Source organism: Tursiops truncatus, chromosome 10 (genome assembly GCF_011762595.2).
Source record: "Tursiops truncatus isolate mTurTru1 chromosome 10, mTurTru1.mat.Y, whole genome shotgun sequence".
NCBI lineage: Eukaryota > Metazoa > Chordata > Mammalia > Artiodactyla > Delphinidae > Tursiops > Tursiops truncatus.
The window spans coordinates 96,740,317-96,758,942 of NC_047043.1; the positions used below are offsets into that span (position 1 = coordinate 96,740,317).

General features: G+C 51.6%; 1 protein-coding gene and 1 long non-coding RNA gene across 4 annotated transcripts in view; both read left to right on the forward strand.

Moving 5' to 3' along the window:
* The window catches only part of LOC141279665 (uncharacterized), a 35,835-nt gene extending 28,266 nt beyond the window's left edge, over positions 1 to 7,569 (forward strand). Inside the window, exons 2-4 of the long non-coding RNA XR_012334249.1 lie at positions 3,849 to 4,079; positions 4,205 to 4,311; positions 5,284 to 7,569. This is a non-coding gene — a long non-coding RNA (uncharacterized lncRNA). The remainder of the gene's footprint in view (positions 1 to 3,848; positions 4,080 to 4,204; positions 4,312 to 5,283) is intronic.
* An 8,141-nt stretch (positions 7,570 to 15,710) lies between these two features.
* Positions 15,711 to 18,626, forward strand: part of SLC6A1 (solute carrier family 6 member 1) — a 40,429-nt gene continuing 37,513 nt past the window's right edge. For 2 of the 3 annotated variants that reach the window (XM_073787702.1, XM_033863724.2), the window contains exon 1: positions 15,712 to 15,896. The gene's annotated coding sequence lies outside the window, so the exon portion shown is untranslated. Of the gene's footprint in view, positions 15,897 to 18,626 lie in introns of all 3 variants that reach the window. The other variant, XM_073787703.1, reaches the window with a different exon arrangement.

The following is an 18,626-nucleotide window of genomic DNA, read 5'->3' on the forward strand; positions in this document are numbered from 1 at the left end:
ACTGAGGCCCAGTCAGGCTAAGTCCTTTACCCAAGGTTCCACGGCCAGGAAGCAAAGGAGTTGAGACTTGAAACCAAGTCTTTCTGTCACCAAAACTCATGTTTTCATCAGCATCTGAAGGCCCTGCTCAAGTAGTCCTGCCAGAGCTCTCCAAGATGTGGCCACTCGCCCCTGGGGATCCCCACATCACTCCATCCCAACATCATGCCTGCCTCTCCTGCCGTGGGCTCCGATCAGCTGTGTCTAGGGACAAGGGATCATCATGGCATCACCCACACCCACACCCAGCACTGGGCTTTGCGGGCTGGGAGCTACCCACAGATGTCTGTCAAGGGGACTTTAATCCATGGAAGCTGAGATCTCAGAGGGCTGCTGTGAGGATTCCATGAGTGGACACTCAGGAAGAGGCTGGCTCAGTGACGGGGAAGGCTGCTGTTGGGTTGTTTATTATTATTCAGATTTGACCAGCCTCCCTTCCTGGATTCAAAGCAATTCCTGTCCCCAGGGAGGTGCAGACCAGAGAAGGTCACATGGCCACATGAGGCCCAAAGCCAAGTTTCCGGACTCCCCAGGAAGTGCTCCCTGACCCTCAGGAACTTCACTCAGCCTCACTTGAGTTCTGCATCTTTTGACAACAGAAAATCCCCTAAGGAAATAATTCAACCCCAGCTCCATCACCGAACCATACATCTGTTTCCACCTCACCCTGTTCCCGCTGCTTTCCCTGTTCCTGACCAGAGGTTGGATGCCCTGCTTGTCAGACTAGCCTGGAGTATGCTGTGGAGAGTGTGTGAGCCCAGGGAGTGGGGTGTGTGTGTGTGTGTGTGTGTGAACCCTGCAGGAATGTGTGTGTACATAAGAAAACATGCTCCCCCTTGTGTTTCTCCTTTGCTCTCACACTACGACCACACTCACAACACTTTTGACACCAGACACGTGGGTTTTCCACACATCAAGCAATTCTGTGACCCCAGCTGGGTGTCCTCCAATTCAACTTAGTTCTGACGCTGTCTCCCTGGAGTTAGCGTCAGATTCCACATGCTAAGGGCTCAGTCCCACAAGATTTCCCCCACTTCAGACATCAATCACATGTCCGGAGTTATCGCCTGCACTTCTGACCAAGCAGATATAAGTCAGGGTCCCCATAACCCCCTCGTTGGGTTTGATAATTTGCTAGAATGGCTCATAGAACTCAGGGAAACACTTACTTAGGTTACCAGTTTATTGTATAACAACAGATGCGGATGAACAGCCAGACGAAGAAGTATGTACGGAATGGTCCAGAAATGTCTCAAGTAGAGGAGCTTCTATCCCTGTGGAGCTGGAGTGCACCACCACCATGTGGATATGTTCACCAACCCAGAAGCTCTAGGAACACTTTGAGGTTTCTGTGGAGCCTTCATCATAGAGGCACGGCCAATCGTTAACTCAATCTCCAGCCCCTCTTCTCTTCCAGGAGGATGAGGGACAAGGCTGAAAGTTCCAAGCTTCTAATCATGGCTGGGTCTTTCTGGGGACCAGCCCCCATCCTGAAGCCATCCACGAGCCCAGCAAGTGTCACATCATTAGAAAAAAATCGCTCCTATTATTCAGGAAATTCTAAGGGCTTCAGGAGCTCCGTGCCAGGAACTGGGAGCAGAGATCAGTATGTATAATGTTTATGTGATCTCACAGTGCGTATGTTTGGATGTGTGTGTGTTGTCTCTCTCAGCCAAGGCCGTGTCATGCTGCAGTAACAAGTGGTCCCCAGAGCACAATAGCTCACAGCAATGTAGAGTTACTTCTCAGCATCTACATTACTTCGAGGGTCACCTAGGCGCTGCTTCCTGTCAGCAACACCCTGGGACCCAGAGTAAATGGGCAGCCTCTACCCGGAGTGCCACAGGTCACCACAGCAGAGGGAGAAGAGAGCCTGGAGGACCTGGAAGCTGGCTCTGGAGGCTCCCACCCAGAGGGGCACACAGCTCTTCCCCTCCAACTTCAGGGGCTGGAGCTGGTCACGTGACTGAGTCTGTCCTCACGGGAAGTGGCCCCTCCCTCAGGGAGAGCCAGGAGGCACCCCTGAACTGGAGGCAGCCTACCCAACTCTGATTCAGCGGTGTGAGAAACTGTGGGTCTTGGTTAATGTGAGAAAGTGCAGCTGCACAAATCTACCTTTTGGGATACCTTGTGCTCTGGGTGTGGACAGGTGTAGGTAGGTGTTTCTGGATGTAAAACAAGTGTGTAAGTGGTGTGCGCAGGAGCCTGTAGGTGAATGGACAAATGGGAGTGCACATGTGATGGGAAGAATGTGAGTCAGGGTGGTGTGAGCATGTGTGTGCAAATTTTGTGTGTGCATATGTGTGCGAGTGTGCGCACACGTGTGCAAGCATGTGTGCACGTGTATGCCACTTGCCCTAGCCATGGCACTGAGTCCATCTGTATGTACAGCAAACGCCCCCCACACTCACACCCGAACATACGCTCCCTTCCACAGGGAAGAAGCTCTCACAGATGGGAGGTGAGATGCTCAATTTCCCAGCTGATGATTTAGCAGGTTCATTCACCCCTCATTTGTGGCCATCTGTCACCTTCCACGTGGCAGCTGGGCTGTCTCCACCTGGCCTGCACGCTGTGGCTGCAGAGGAATGGTGGCAGGACAGCAGGCAGGGATTCTGTCCGCAGCCTCCAGCTCCAGAGACTGAGGTCCCCTTCCAGTCCCAGGACTGCCTCTCTCAGAGCTGCCCTGGGGGATGGGGGCCCAGGCGGGACAGACCCAGCCCTGAGCAATCCCCAAAGATGAGTCTCTTCCAGAAGGGACTTGGGGGTTCTCCAAAATGCCTTAGACAGCCCCAAACCTCCAGCAACCCTCCCCTACTCCCAGCTCGCCCCTCCTCCCCCTGCGGGGACCTCCAGTCAGAACAAGCCAGCCCCTAACAGTCACCTCCGGGTGCTGACCCTGTGTGAGGCTCCGTGCTAAGCGCTTGACATGCACTCTCTCATTTAGACCAAGATGTTGGTGTTGCTCTTCTCCCTGTTCGACAGATAAGGAAACTGAGGCACAGAGAGGTGCACACGTTCACACAGCCCACTGGTAGCAAAACTACCCACTACCCACTGGTAGCAAAAGCCTTGGGCTAAGGTCTCCCTGTTCGAATGGGTCCAGGGCTGCTCCAGGTTACCTCCTCCAGGAAGCTGCCCACCTAGCATCCTGGAGGCGCCAGGCCTGGGCTGTGGCAGGACAGCAGCCCTGGGTGTGGATGCTGGGGGAGGCGGTGGAACAGAGGGTCCAGGTCACCCCATCTTCTTCTCTGGTGACCACCCTACCCCCTCCCAGGAGAGAGATCTTCCCGCCTTGGTCCTGCCTTCTGATTCCAACACTTCCTTGAAATGAGCCTCTCAAGCCCAGGGCTGCTTTTGTCATGTCCCTGCTCCACCACCGTCCTGGCTTGGAATGAAGTCCAGCCTCCCTAACACACCGCAGCTGGCCCTGGCCTTGGGCCTCGCCCCCGCCCCCGCCCCCCAACCCTGGCCCCGTCCAGCCTCACAGCCCCACCTCCCCTCCACTCTTGCGTTGAGTTCCTCACCCACGCTCCTTCACCTCTGATGCTTCGCTTTCCCTCCACCAGTCTCCTTCACACTTTCCCAACTCACTCCTGCCCACCCTGCCCTGCTCACGGAAGTCTTCCCTGCCCCCCAAGGCCACGGCAGATCCCATCTCCAAGCTGCCCTCCCCTCCCCTTCCCTTCGTGGAGCCTCTCACACCACAGGGGATTTGTGTCTCCCACACTGAACTGTAAGTACCCGGGGCACATGGTGCTTCCCCGGTCACTCACTTAACAGATATTATTGATCTCCCCCTGCCCCAGGCCACGGACTGTTCTAGAGGCCAGAGATACAAGAAAACAAGAAAGGAGGATGAGAGGGAGACCGACTAGGCTCAGCCAGCAGCTTCAAGATAGGCGGCGAGGGAAGGCTTCTCAGAGGTGGTGACAAGTATGCTGAGGCCCGAATGACGAGAAGAAAGAAGCAGCGTGAAGGTCTGAGAGTCGGCAACTCCTGGCTGAGGAAACAGCCAGTACAAAGGCCCTGAGGCAGAAGTGGGTCTGGCACGTTTGGGTTATGCTCATGTGGCTGGAGTGTAGACGGCTGGGGGAGGGGAAGGGTTCAGAGAGGTAGCAAAGGGTTTCCTGAACGTTTTAAATTTTGTCCTTCAATGCTCCAGACTGCCTACTCCAGAGAACCTTCTCTGACTGCACATTCCTCGTGCCTCTGAGCCCTCCCAGCCCTACCCCGTGTGACCCAAATCACCTCTCAGCCCCTTTATGATGGGTGAGTCTCAAACCCCTGCCCTATCTTATTTGGATGATGTACAAGCATTCTACAAGTGGACCTTCCTCTGGTCCTGGGTCCCATGGCCAGGAGAGCATCTGCGGGATTTGGATGGGGTCCCTATCAGGACAATTGTCCTCCATGTCTGCTCCAGCTCCCGTTAGCAGGTCGCTAGGGGAGGCGGGCTGGACTGGCTGGACTGTCAGGTTCGGTTATTTATGGAATTCAATTTCCCATGCTCCCTGCAACTCCCAGGAGCATCACAGGGAGGCTGCAGAGAAGGATTTTGTCTGGGCCTATGAGAGGGATTCAACGGCCAAGTGAATCAAACACCCTCCAGAAGGACAGAGAACACTTTGGGGCAGTGTCTGGGGACAAGGACTCTGGCCTGGGCATCAGAAAACCTGGGTTCTAGGCCTGGCTCTGCCCCAGCGTTAGGCCAGCCCTTCTCTGGGCCCCAGTTTCCACCTTAATAGGAGGTGAGAGAGATTGATCTAGGTCAGGCATTGATGTATGTTTTTGTAAATGACCATATAAAAAACATATTAGGCTTTGTGGGCTATAGGGTCTCTGTAACAACTACTCAACTTGCCTGGCAGTGTAAGAACAGCCATCGACAGTAAGTAAGTAAATGGACATGGCTGTGTTCCCAAAAACACTTTATTTAACAAAACAGGTGGTAGGCGGACGTTGGCCCACGAGCTATAGATTGCTGACTCCTGATCTAGGTTACTGGTGTGTTGGTCAGGACACTTTAGGTTGCAAGCAAAAGAAGCCCAATGCATACTGGCTTACACTAAACATTGTCTAGGGGAGGGGGCTCGTTGGGTCATATAAAAGAAAAAGTCCCAGCGGGGCTTCAGGCGTTGCTGGATCCAGGGGCTCAGATGATATCAATAGGACTCATTATGACTGAGTTTCACTCTCACTACTCCTTGACTACATTTGCCTCTATTTTGGCCTTGATTTTAGGCAAGCACTCTTCATCAACAGAGGTCTGGGATTCATTCTGATTGGGCCAGCTTGGTCATGTGCTCCTCCCTGAACCAATCACTCAAGTGGGAATGATGAATTTACCCTGATTGGCCAGGCCTGGGTCACGTGCCCATCTCTAGAGCCAAAGGTGAGTCCAGCTCCACGATATGACATGCACCGTCGTATAGGGAGTGGCCTTGGGAGTGGACATCAAGAGACGTCCATGTGGCCCTCCCAGTGGACAGTTGGGGGTTCTTTGTGCAGGTATTGTCCTTAGGGTTTCTCCTCATGGTGTCATCATTCCTCCCTGGATAACTGCAGCCACCTCCTAAATGCCTCTTGGTCCCCCTCACTCTCTGTCCATCCAACCCACACCACACACCATCACCAGATTAATCTTCCCAAGGCTTCCCAGTAAGTCTCCTGCTCAAGAACTTTCCTTGGGTCCCCAATGCCATCAGGACAAGGTCCTCGTGCCTCAGTCTCGTGCTCAAGGCCCCCTGTGATCTCACTTTAGTTGTTTTCCTCAGCCTTGTCTCTTCCACTCTTCTATGCTGGAATAAGAGTCCAAGACTTGAGTTGGCATCACTGTTCACTAGCTGTATGACCTTGAACACAATTCAATATTGAAGAAGAACAAAGCTGGGGGACAGACACTACTTGACTTCAAGACTTCCTATAAAGTTATAGTAATCAAGACAGTGTGCTATTGGTGAAAGAAGAGACAAATAGGTCAATGGAACAGAATGAAGAGCTCAGAAATAGATCCTGATAAATAGAATCAACTGATCCTTGATAAAGGAGCAAAGGAAATGAAATGGAGCAATGACAGTCTCTTCAACAAATGGTGCTGGAACAACTATACATCCACATGCAAAAAAATGAATCCAGACACAGACATTATACCCTTCACAAAAATTACCTTACAATGGATCATGGATCCTACATACACCTAAATATAAAATGCAAAAGGAGAAAACTCCTAGAATATAATGTAGGAGAAAATCTATATAACTTTAGGTATGGTGATGACTTTTTAAATAACACCAAAGGAACAATTCAAGAAAGAAATAATTGATAGACTGGACTTCATTAAAATTAAAAACTTCTGCAGATGACGATGTCAAAAGAATGAGAAGGCAAGCCACAGACTGGGAGAAAATATTTGCAAAAGACCTATCCACAATACACAAAGAACTCTTAAAACTCAACAATAAGAAAACAAACAACCCAATTTGAAACTCAAAAGATCTTAACACACACCTCACCGAAGAAGAAGATATGCAGATCAAAACTAAGCATATGAAAAGATGTCTCACATCATATGTCATCAAGGAAATTCAAATTAAAACAACAATGTGATACCATTACACACCTATTAGAATGGCTAAAATCTGGAACACTGACAACATCAAATGCTGGTAAGGATTTAGAGCAATGGGAGCTCTTGTTCATTGCTGGTGGGATTGCAAAATGGTGCAGCCACTTTGGAAGACGTTTTGTTGGTTTCTTACAAAACCATACTCTTCTAATGCTATGCAGCAATACCACTCATTGTTATTTATCCAAAGGAGTTGAAAACTTACCTCCAAAAAAAAAACCAAATATAGATATTTACAGCAGCTTTATTCATAACTGCCAAAACTTGGAAGCAACCAAGATGTCCATTCAGTAGGTGAATGGAAACATAAATTGTGGTCCATCCAGACAATGGAACATTATTCAGCACTGAAAAGAAATAAGCTCTCAAGCCATAAAAAGACATATTAAATGCGTATTACTAAGTGAAAGAAGACAATCTGCAAAGGCTACATATTGTATGATTCTGACGACACGACACTGTGGAAAAGGCAAAACTATGGAGACAGTAAAAAATTACTGGTTGCCCAAGAGTGGGGCTAGGGGAGGGATGAGTGGGCGGATCACTGAGGATTTTTAGGGCAGTGGGTGCCATAATAATGGAACATGTCATTATACATTTGTCCAAACCCATGGAACATATACAATAACACCAAGAGTGAACCCTAAGGTAAACTGTGGACTTAGGGTGATAACGTTGTGTCAACGTAAGTTCATCAGTCGTAAAAAATGTACCATGTTGCGGGGTGGTGTTGATCATGGGGGAAGCTGTGCACATGCGGGGGCAGGAGGTATATGGGAAATGTCTGTCCTTTCCTCTTAATTTTGCATGAACTGAAAACTTGCTTAAAAAAAGGTTTTGTTGTTGTTGTTGTTTTAAAGCAAGTGACAGAATGACAACTAGAGTACAATGCTATTTTTATAAAATAAACACACAAACAAAAAGATGTTTACTAGGTATTTATAGATGTACCCAAATGGGAAGAAAACAATGTGTGGAAGGACATGCAGCAAACTATTCCTATTATATCTGCAAAGGGGAGGAGGAGTAAATGAGGATTAAATGGGAAGATCAAAGGGAACTTTTGTCTTAAATATTGTGATCGTTAACAGGGTGTAAATACCAGAAGTACTCGGCTAATTAATAATATTTTTTAAAGAGGAAAAATGAAGGAAAACAAAATAAGGAAAGAAAGAAGAGAGGGAGGGAGAGAAAAGGAAGGTAAAAAGAGAAGTAAGAGAGGGTCAGAGAGAAAGGGAGGGAGGGGGAGGGCAAGGGGGGAAGCAGAAGAGGACAGAAACGCCCTGTGGCCCCCTCTTTACCCACCTGCCAAGATGTCTCCGGCCCACCTCAGCCTGGGCAGGCAAGCTGCAATCCTAGAGCTCTGACATATTCTCTCCCATTAAGATGTCAGCTCTCTCCTGGCTGCTGCCGGCCCCTAGCCCTGGCCTCCGGTGGAGTGCTTTATTCTCGTTATCAGTCAGTGAGAACCAGCAAGGACCACATCTCTGGACCCATGCCTGGGCCACAGATTGCAAATTGTTTCTGAAGGAGCACTTTGCAATGGGCTTTCCCTCTCCCGGGACTATTCTAGGAATGTCAATAGCTTCTGTTTGGAATAAAAATGCTGAATCCATTTCTCTCATAAATAACAATATTATGATTAGCTGCCATTTGGATGGCAAATAATGAAAGTGGAGCAGGCATTTGCTGCTTCTGGATTTCCTAAGATAGAGATAGAGGTATGGATGCCAAAGCCCTGATGGGGCATCCACTCCATGCCAGGGTTTGAGTGCCATGAACTCCTTCTGCCTCTCAACAGCTCTCCTAGGTAATCACGGCTGCGCCTGTGTAACAGAGGAAGAAACTGTGGCCCAGGGATGTCACTCAGCTATGAGGTCCTAGAACGAGCCAGGAACTCCTGAGTCTAAGATCAGGATTCACACGTCTACCCCAGCTGCCCCTCACTCTTGGAAGGCGAAAATTCCAGAAAGTGAATAAGGTTGAGCAGACTCTGGATAATGCTCCGTGCCCCAGCCCCATCAGGCATCAGCTACCTTTGCAGTGTCCACCCCTTTCCTACTGGAGGATACACAGTATGTCACCCATAACCCTGCACCTGACTTTCCCAGGGGCTCTGGCCAACCTCCCACTCTCTTTCCTGTAATGCTGTGCCTGGGGGCTTCCCTGCACCCCCAGAAGGCTGCTCGGCCAAGTGCCTCCTAGTGCAGAAGTGCCAGGAAATTGGCACCCTTGGAGCAGTCTTCAACCAAAGGCTGGCGAGAATTGGTGTATCAATACCCCAGCTCCCTTTCCCCTCAGGTGGGGTAACTCTGAGATGCATGTGCTACCCTGTTTCCTAGAGTTTTGTCCCTGGAATTAAGTGCCGGCTGCCCACCTGGTAGCTGGCTGGATCAAACACCCTACGCCGGCTGCCTGCCCTTCTGACATCCCACTTCCCTCCTGTGTTAGCTCTGCCTCCCAAATAACCCACTTGCACTCAAGTCCTTGTCCTCAGCTTGGCCTATGGGGAACCCAAAAAAGATCCAGACACCCTCTGTGTCTTAGTTTAAGCTGTAAAATTGGTATAACACCTCCCATCCTGTGGGGTCACTGGGAGGGTGATTGCAATGATTCATGCGAAGGGCTTTGGCACTAAGTAGAAGCTCAATAAATACTCACATAGTTACAGTACTTAGAATTTTCAAGGCATGAACTTGCCCATGGTAATGCAGCTCCTGGGGTATGAATTAGTCTCCCCACCCTGAGGCCCATATTCTTTTCGCAGCACTAATTCCCTCTTTGTGCCTTTCTTCCAGGCCTCTGGTTTCCCTCCAGCACAGTCACCACACTTGCCCCATCTCCTCCTGGGGGTCCTCAGTGCCCTACACATGGGAACCAGCCTGGGTTGGTTTTCAGATGCCCGCAGGTGACAGTGACATTCAGATCCGTCCTGAGAGTGACTGTGATGCTTGCCAGCAGGTAGGGTTTTCACTTCCAGGAGCCTGGCAGTGCTCAGGGGAGAAAAAGTCAGAATTCTCAGAACTCCGAGCCCTTCTCGCACCCTGTCTATCCGAGGAGCCAACGGGCAGGTCCTCAAGAACCTGCCACATGAGTAAGACATGATCCCATGGTTTTCATGTGTGCATTTGTCTCTTCAACAGATATTTAGTGAGCAGTTCCTGTGTGCCAAGCACTGGGCTGTACCCATTTCTGACCTCGCAGAGCTTAAGAGTCCAGAGAGAGAGAGGATGAAACCAGGAGTTAAACAATCCAGTGTGCGCATTTCTATGAAGGGGAAACGTGCAGAGTGAGTCCAACCAGGGAACGGGGCCAGGCCGTGAGGGCAGGAGTCATCCCACTGGCATCCAAGTCAAAACCTGCAGAGTAAAGGTAAGTCCACTAGAGAAGAGGATAAGGGAACAGTGTTCCTGGCAGAGGGAACAGCATATGTAAAGGCCCAGAGGTTGGGACCCTTGAGGAGCACTGAAAGTAGTCTCATATATCTGGATGTTGGCAATGAGTGTGGAAGGAACCCAATAGCCCTGGGCTCTCTGCCCTGGGAGCAGATACAAAGTGTCAGTGAATATTGAGCCCCTATTGTGTGCAGGGCTCCAAGGAACAGCAGTCTGTGCCCCCATTGAAGGTAGAGTGGTGAGTACCTTTAAAGGGAAGCAGGAACGAGATCTGTGTAGGAATTGGAGGCATGAAGAAATCATATGCAGTTGGGCAAAAGCCAGACAAGATTCTTGGAGGTGGTGGCATTTGAGATTGCCTTCAACTCTCAGTTAGAATCTTATTGACTCGGGGGTAGAGCAGATTGCAAATGGCACCTGCATAATAAGAGTATTTGAGCATTTACCACGTACCAGAACATGAGCTGGCTTTCTCCCAGCAATGCTGTCAGGTAGAAGCTATAACTGTTATTATTATTCCCATCCTATAGATGAGGAAACTGAGGCCCAGGAAGGTGCGGTCACTTGGCTAAGGTCTGTCTGGCTCCAAAGTCTGCACATTACCCACAAACTGTACGCTGTGGAGAAGAGTTTATCGGGCCATCTCCTTGGGACAGGCCCTGTCTGTACTGAGAACAGCCTGCTTCCCATCTTGTGGGGGGTTGCCTCTTTGGAAGTGGCAGTCTGTCAGGGTGTTGCAGTATTGAGCCCAGCATGGTATGATATGCACAAATATTTGAACATTCAGCAACAGGGCCGCTGCCAAGGATCTGCCCCAGCGTGACTCATGGACAGGATAACAAAATGATATTATGTCCTATTATCCCCCGCGAGGTTTATTGTGGTTTTTCAAGTGGTTACACACATTAATGTGGTGGCTCTTTTGCTAATGGGGGAATTTCTGGTGTGAAGGGGGTGTGGTTAAGGTAATAGCATCCCTTCTGAAAACAAAACACGAAGCCCTGTTTCCCTACAGGGGATATTTTCTTAGGTCGAAGGGAGGCTTGTCAGTGTTACTAGAATTTTGGACAAGCTGGATGATGGAATTGTGTTGTCTGTGGAAACAGAATCTGCCACGAGCAGCTGAAGGGTTCAGGACAGGAGGCCTGGGCAAGGTGTGGGGAGCAGACTCAGGCATGGCCTTCCTCCTGAGCCCCTCACCCAGCAGCCTGAGGACTTGGGATGTCAGAAGGGAAGTGAAATCTCTTTAATTTGAAAGTGAGGAAACTGGGCCTCAGAGAGGGAAAGGGACTTGCCCAAGGACACACAGAGGGCTGATGACAGATCTGGACATCCCGCCCCGCCCCGCCCCCCCCAAATCAGGTCTCTTCCCACAGCATCATCACCTGTGGCCTGATGAGAGGTTGCCTGGGGGTGCAGGGGCGAGATTAATGAACTTAATGGCCCAGGGTGCCACCTGTGGAGATGGCCAGGCTTCATTTGGGATCCCAGCTCTGCTCCATTTCTACCGTGAGACTTTGGGCCAGTGACTCTCTGTTTCCCCATGGGTCAGTGATTAGCACACAGCAGTGCTCCAAAATACAGCTAGCGGTCATCACCTTCCTGGCTCTGCTACCAGGTAGCCAGGTGCTCGCAGGCAAGTCACTGTGTCTCTCCAGGCCTCAATTTACCCATTTCTAAAATAAAGATATTCGACTAGGTAATATCTCAGGGCCATCTCCAGTCTGATGCCCTGTAAGTCTATGACTCATTGAACTGCCCCAAGTCAAGGGAAGGGAGGGGACTACAACAATAATATTAACAATAATAGTTTCAACCATTTATTGAGTGCCCACTGTTAGGTGCCAGTCCCCCTCATGTCACGCCTACAACATTACAGCAGCCCCCTACTGGTCTCCTGGCTTCCAATCTTCTCCCCTTCAATCCACCTTGCATACCTGGCCAGTTTCAACAATCTTAAATCCTACCTTACTGTTTCTGCTCCAGCACATTCAATGGCTCCCCAGTGCCCCACAAGGTCAGATCCAGTTCTTCCATGTGGTGATTAAACCTTCCATGGTGAGGCCTTGCCCTCTTTAATGGAATCTCCTACCAGCTGTGTTGTCTCTTTGTCGAGTCCTCCCCCGTGTCTCGTCTCAGAGGTGCTCAATGAACATTTGTTGAGTGAACGAACACATGGGTGAAATGTTTCTCTAAATTAGGCTACGCAAACTTCAGTCACTTGCAAACCAGCCGCAAGAGTTTTGCAAAAATCTGTGCATTGTGTCTATTTTTATTTACTTAAGTATTTTCCTCTTTTAGATTAAATAAATGTATCTGAAAAGGAAACTGTACATCACACTGTAACTAGAAGATCAGTATCACTTGCCAGAAATAGGTCTCCACTAAAATAGACACAAGGACAGTTGAGCAATGTGTTCAATTCTAACTAGATATTGGTGTCTACCAGGGCTACAGTCCTAGGGCTTATCTCTCTTAGTTAAAATGGGATGGCTCAGTACTGTGAGAGGTGTTAAAGACAAATTACCCCAACCTGAGACTTGCCCATGGACAGAAATCACAAGGATGTTACAGGGAGATGAATATGGAAGAGCTTTTGTGCACCAAGTTATTCCACCTCACTGAAAATTATCCTAGCTACCACCAATGGTTGCCAGCCCACATTCTGAGAACTCTGCTAACAGAAACTATCCCTCTAGCCCACGAGGGATGCACGTAAGTTCTCTGGAAGACTTTAACCAGGCTTTTAGGAAGGACATGGAGACGGTGCATCAGACATCTCAACTTTATAGTATAGGGTCCCTTATCTGAAGCTCCCCTCTGCACAGTAGACAGTCCTTGGAACACCAGTGAGATAAGAGTTTGTTGTTTGAAACCATCCGCCTGGTGGAATAATGAGTTTCCCATGACTGGAGATGTGCAGGCAGATGCTAGACAGTCATGGGCAGGCAGGGAGGGAGGGGAGTGGGGAGCAGGGGATGTTATGGAGATAATTCAAGCATTAGATGGTCCAGTCTATGAAACTGACCTGACAGCCAGACTTTGCTGTAGGCAAAACACATTTTTAAAAAAACTTATTTATTTTTGGGTGCGTTGGGTCCTCGTTGCTGCACGCAGGCTTTCTCTGGTTGCGGTGAGCGGGGGCTACTCTTCGTTATGGTGCGCGGGCTTCCGATTGCGGTGGCCTCTCTTGTTGCAGAGCACGGGCTCTAGGCGAACGGGCTTCAGTAGTTGTGGCTTGTGGGCTCTAGAGCGCAGGCTCAGTAGTTGCGGCGCATGGGCTTAGTTGCTCCGCAGCATGTGGGATCTTCCCAGACCAGGGCTTGAACCCGTGTCCCCTGCGTTGGCAGGTGGATTCTTAACCACTGCACCACCAGGGAAGCCCCTGCAAAACACATTTAGAGCAATGAAAATAGAGGGGAATTAACTTCTGAATAGGAATACAGAAAAAAGAGAGATGATTGTGAGATTATCGAGGAGACTTGAAGGAAGAAAGGGGAGTGGAAATGGTTACTATAATTCGTTTATATCAGTAATGCTTCCCATTTCTCAATCCAGAACTGGATTCATCAGCACTCTTTTGGTTTTAATCAACATAAACTGAACTCAAACTTGCGTAAGTGACAAAAAAGGAACTTAATGTGATTTCAATAATGAAACTGCCTTCAGGCATGGCTGAGTCCAGGGACTCAAACAATACTCATCAGGACTCTGTCCATTGTCCATCTCTCAGTTCTGCCTTCCTCTGTGTTGGCTTCATTTTCAGATATGATCTGTTCAAGGAGTGACAAAGCTGGCTGCCAGCAGTTGCAGGCTTAGGAACCGTGGTGGAGATCAAACTTGTGTTTGACAGTAGTTTTAGCAAAAGTCCCAGGAACAGTTCTCATCAACCCAGTATATGTCACACGTTCTTTCCATTGAGATCAGGGTGATGTGCTCTGGCTGTGCCTGGGTCACATGTCCACCCCTGAAAGGAGGGAACTCCACCCAACCATACGAATATGAGTGGAGAAGGGGAAGTTCCCCAAATCAAAATTGAGGTGCTGTCGCCTGAACAAGCTGAAATGAATGTCAGGCAAGAAAAAATAGCTTCCATATTTGCTACTCTCATACCCTTGCTCAAATCTGTGTCCCGCATCTCCATCCAGATAGCATCTATTCATCCTTTGGCCATCAGCTCAAATGACACTTCCTTGAGGAAACCTTTCCCAACCATCCCAAGCTGGACCGGATCGCCTGGAATGTGTGCTCCCAGCAGAGCTTGTCACTCTGGGCCTGTGTGGTTATTTGACAGAAGCCTGTCTCCCACACCGGACCAGGACCACCTTGGGGTCTGTGGCCTGTCTTGTTCACCATGGTGTCTCCAGGTGGTGACCAGTAGACGGGAGGAATGGATGGGTCAAGGAAGATATCAAGATTCCATGCTTGTGGGTGAGAGTGTGGGAAAGAGCCAGGAGCAGTCAGGGTCACCTTGGGGAGCACTGGGGGTTGTGGGGTCCAGGATGGATGATGGGTGGGCAATGTGGGGTGGGGGACGGCAAGTCTATCAGCAAATGCCAGCCCTGGGGCCAGAGAGAGGAGGCAAAGAGTAGGTCAGGGGTAGAGAGAAGGGATCCTTTCTGTGAGTCCTTGGGGAACCCAGATGGAAGGGCAGTCATGGCCCCATTACCAGGAGTCTTGGCAGGTCAGGACTTGGCAAGGGGTAGGGAGGGAGTCCTCTGGTACTGGGTGAGCACTGGCTGGGAGAGAGGCTTCTCTGGGACAATCCCTCAAATCTCAAGAACTGGAAGGAGGAGGGTACCTGGGGGACAGGGCTGGGGGGGCAGGGGAGGGGGAGGGGGTGTTCTGCTGCCATCCCTGGGTGTTGTTGCAGGCTGTGTTTCTCTTTTTAATCATCTGTTTATCCATCTGTCCATCCACACGCATAGCCACTTGTGTCTCCACCACCACCCCCTGGCAGCAGAGAGGGAGTCCTCACCAACCCGCCCCTCCCCGCCTTATGCACACATCCTGCCTGGGATCAAAAGCCTCGTTGCTTCAGCTCAGAAACTGTTCCCTGTGTAACAGGCAGGGGAGCAGGGAGGGGGCAGGAGCCCACACCCCACCCCCACTGAGGGGCCTTGTGACCTACAGAGAGAGAAGAGGGTGAAACAGAGAAAGAGAAACGAAAAAGACCATCAGAAGCAGATCAGCAAGGCTGGAGAGAGAAAAGCCAAGAGGGAAATCCATGTTGAAAAGGACTGGGACACAGAGACCCAGACAGACGGGCCAAGGCAGGGAAGAGGCCACCAGACGAAAGGCGAAGGAAGGAGAGAGTGAGGGGGAGAGGGGAGCGGGCGAGGCGGATGGGGCGGGGAAGAGAGGAGAGAGAAGAAAAGGAGAGAAAAGGGGGGAGGGAGGGGAGATGGAGAGCGAAGAACTGGAAGCGGGAAACGGGAGAGACAAGGAGAGAAGACAGGAGTTGAAGGAAGGGAGTGGGGTGAAGGGACGCCGAAGAAGCCGCGGAAACGGGTCGCGCGGCTGGCGGCAGCCCCCTCCCCGGGCTGGGCGGGCTCCGGCGCCCCGGCCCCGCCCCCGCCCGCGCGCCCTCCGCCCCGCCCCCCGCGCGCCCCGCCCCCCGCACTCCCCGCCCCTCTCTTCCCGGTGTCTCTCCGCCCGCCCCCGAGAGACTGAGCGAGCAGCGAGATTGCGGGCGAGAAACGCGGAGCTGAGGCACCGAGGAGCTGGGGAGCGCAGCGCGGCCCGAGGCGGGAGCGGCCCCGCGTCCGGAGCGCACCGGAGGGGCCGAGCTGCCCGCGCAGCGCCCGCCGCGGGCAGCGCAGCCCCGGCCGCAGGTAGGAAGGGGCTGCCGGCTTCGGGACGCGGGGCGCAGAGTCCGGGACGGCTGGACAGCGCGGACGGTCGCCCAGAGCCACCGCCGCGGGCCGGGCGGGATGGGGTCGACCACGCCGAGTTTCCAGCCCCGGCGCCTCGCCCGGCCTCGGGCCACAGGAAGGAGCCTGAGGTGCCTCTCCGACAGTCGAGGCGCACCCCGGCCATCCCCATGGGACGCGTAGGGGACCGGGGGAACTAGAGGGACCGAGGGTCGCTAGAATCTCCTGCCTTTTCCTGGTCGCGGGCCCCTTGGACCCCCAGCTGGTGTTGAATTCTGCTGGAGCCGTCGAAGCGCCGCGTTCATCCCCAGGGGATGGCGGGGGACCCGGGAAAGAATGATAACGTTTGGCTAGTCGTGCGCCACTTCTCCGTCTGGGGTCAGCTGCGCCGAGGTCGAGCTGTGCCCCTCTTCTGTTCTCTCCGGGCTCTGGGGACCAGGCGACTTGAGAATGGGACACCTCCTTTCTGTCCTAGGGCCGCTTAAGCTGTCAAGAAATGTTGGCTAGAAAGCACACCACAGCTCGGGCTTGAGCTGAGCGCGCTGAAGCTCGCGACGCGGTCTCCCCACTCCTTTCCCCGAGGAATGTGGAGTGAGGGGGGGTCTCTCAGAGGGGTTGAGGACGGTGTCTCCTTGCTACCGCAGGGACCATTCTCAGCTTCTTGCCTTACATCCTGGCATTTACTTTCCGAGGATTGGAAAAAGGGACGACCCTGCTCCCCGAGGTTGCCTGGGGGGAAATAATCAGCGGGTCTTCATGCGTGGTCCCTTTGTACCCACACGTCCCCACGGCTGGCACCCACAGATGCCGTGTTCTAGCGTAGCTTGCTTTTTGGACAAGGAACTCAGACCTGGCAGCCCGGCACTGAGGCTCTGGGCTAATCTACTCCCCAAATAGATGTGAACCCCAAGGAGAAGATTGGGTTTTTAAAAGCCCAGTGATGATGTTTAGTGTCTTCCCGATGTGGGGCTTGAGCTCTCTCTCCTTCTCCCAGTAAGCTCAGCCTCATCTTCATGAAGAACTGGGGGCTCTGAATAAAATGGCTCCTGAGCTTTGGTGACACCCCCAAATCAGAGACTGTGTCAGGCTGAGTGGACTTTGGGGTAAACCTTTATCTGTGACAGGCAAGGTGGGTGTTTGGCAAGAGAGGGGGTGTTGGGTGCTGGGGTATTGCTTAGATTCTCTCTTTGGGAACTTTGGGGGAAATGCATTCATAAGGGAGTGTGAAAAGGCACCCCAACTCCCAAATTCCAGAACAAAGGAGGTCAGTGGGAACAGCAGGCATCTGTACTCTCTCTTTCTCCTTGGAATGCTCTCTCTGGGAAGGGTTGACCCAGCCCCTGCTCTGGTCCTGGTCAGAGCAGCCTCAGACCCTCCCTCCCCCTCCTCCCCACACACAGAGGATGATACAAGTCCCTGGAGAAGTGAGAGGGACCCCCCCCCCCCCGCCAGGAATGGGGCAAAATGGCTGAGCCTCCCTTGAGCCTCAGAAAGATATTGTCAGGCAGGCGGCAAACAAAGGAAGCGCTTTCTCTCTAGCCAAGCGCTGGCTCAGTGGCCAGTCCTCAGAGGACAAACAGTGAGTCCCAGGCAGTGGGACGCAGCCCGGCTTGTCTGCCAGAGCATCTAGAGAGTGGGGCGATCCCTCAGAATTACAGTAGAGAGGCGGCCGCTGTGGGAGAGAAGAGGGAACCATCTCTGCTGATGTCCTACCCTTTAGTCCATGCTGGAGGCTCAGTGAGAACTGGGTCCCCTAGGAACTCAGGATGGGGCTGGGAGGGGCGTCTAGAGGCCAAGGAGGAGGCAACTCAGAGGGCAAAGGAAAGAGCAAGTCCCTCAAAGCTGACAGAAGCACAATAGACCTGTCTCTCCCTGGATTTCATACGCATGGCAACCAGGAGCTCCAAGTGCTATGAATGTGTCTGTGCGTGGCCCAGCACCCAGCAGGCACTCAGTCAATGTCTTACAATAAAGCCTACATAGATGGAAGGTGAGGACAGCCTAGCATGGACCTCCCTGCGTCGTTGAGCTGGAAGGCTACAAAATACGGCCTCCGAGACCTCGGCCAGGAACGAGCCCTAGAAGGATTGGCTTGGAGCTGGGCTGCTGCCATCTTCTGCAGGTGACCTTGGGCAAGTTCTCATCCCCATGGGAAGCTAGGAATGAAGTATTGAAAGCTGCCAATGTATCCAGCTTATAATTCCTACAGTAACCTTGCGCAGCAGGTACTATTCTAATCCTCCCCTTCAGAGGTGAGGAAACTGCAATACAGAGAGTGAAAGTGACTTGCCCAAGGTCACACAGCCAGGAGGAGGAAGGGTTGAGATTTGAACCCCACTCTTCTGACTTCCAGGCCAACGCTTTGCCCCTTTGATGGGTCTCTGGGCCTTGTTTTTCACCTCCATAAAGTGAGGTGGTGGGGCGATGGTCAGGGTTTGATGACTGACACTGAGACCCCTCTGGACTGCCGTCTGAGCAGTGGCTGCTCCCTTGCCTTCCCACATATGCTAAGAGCAACCTTAAATAAAGCACAGTGTCAGGCAGCTTCTTGCCTTCGCATAAAGACGCTGTTCCTACGCTTGTCTGTGAGCTCAGTAGCTGAGATAGAGACATCCCAAGCCGCTTGGAATTTGGAGATGTCATTTTGTCCCTCTTGTGGGGTGTGGATCACAGGCTGAGCATCGTCCCCAG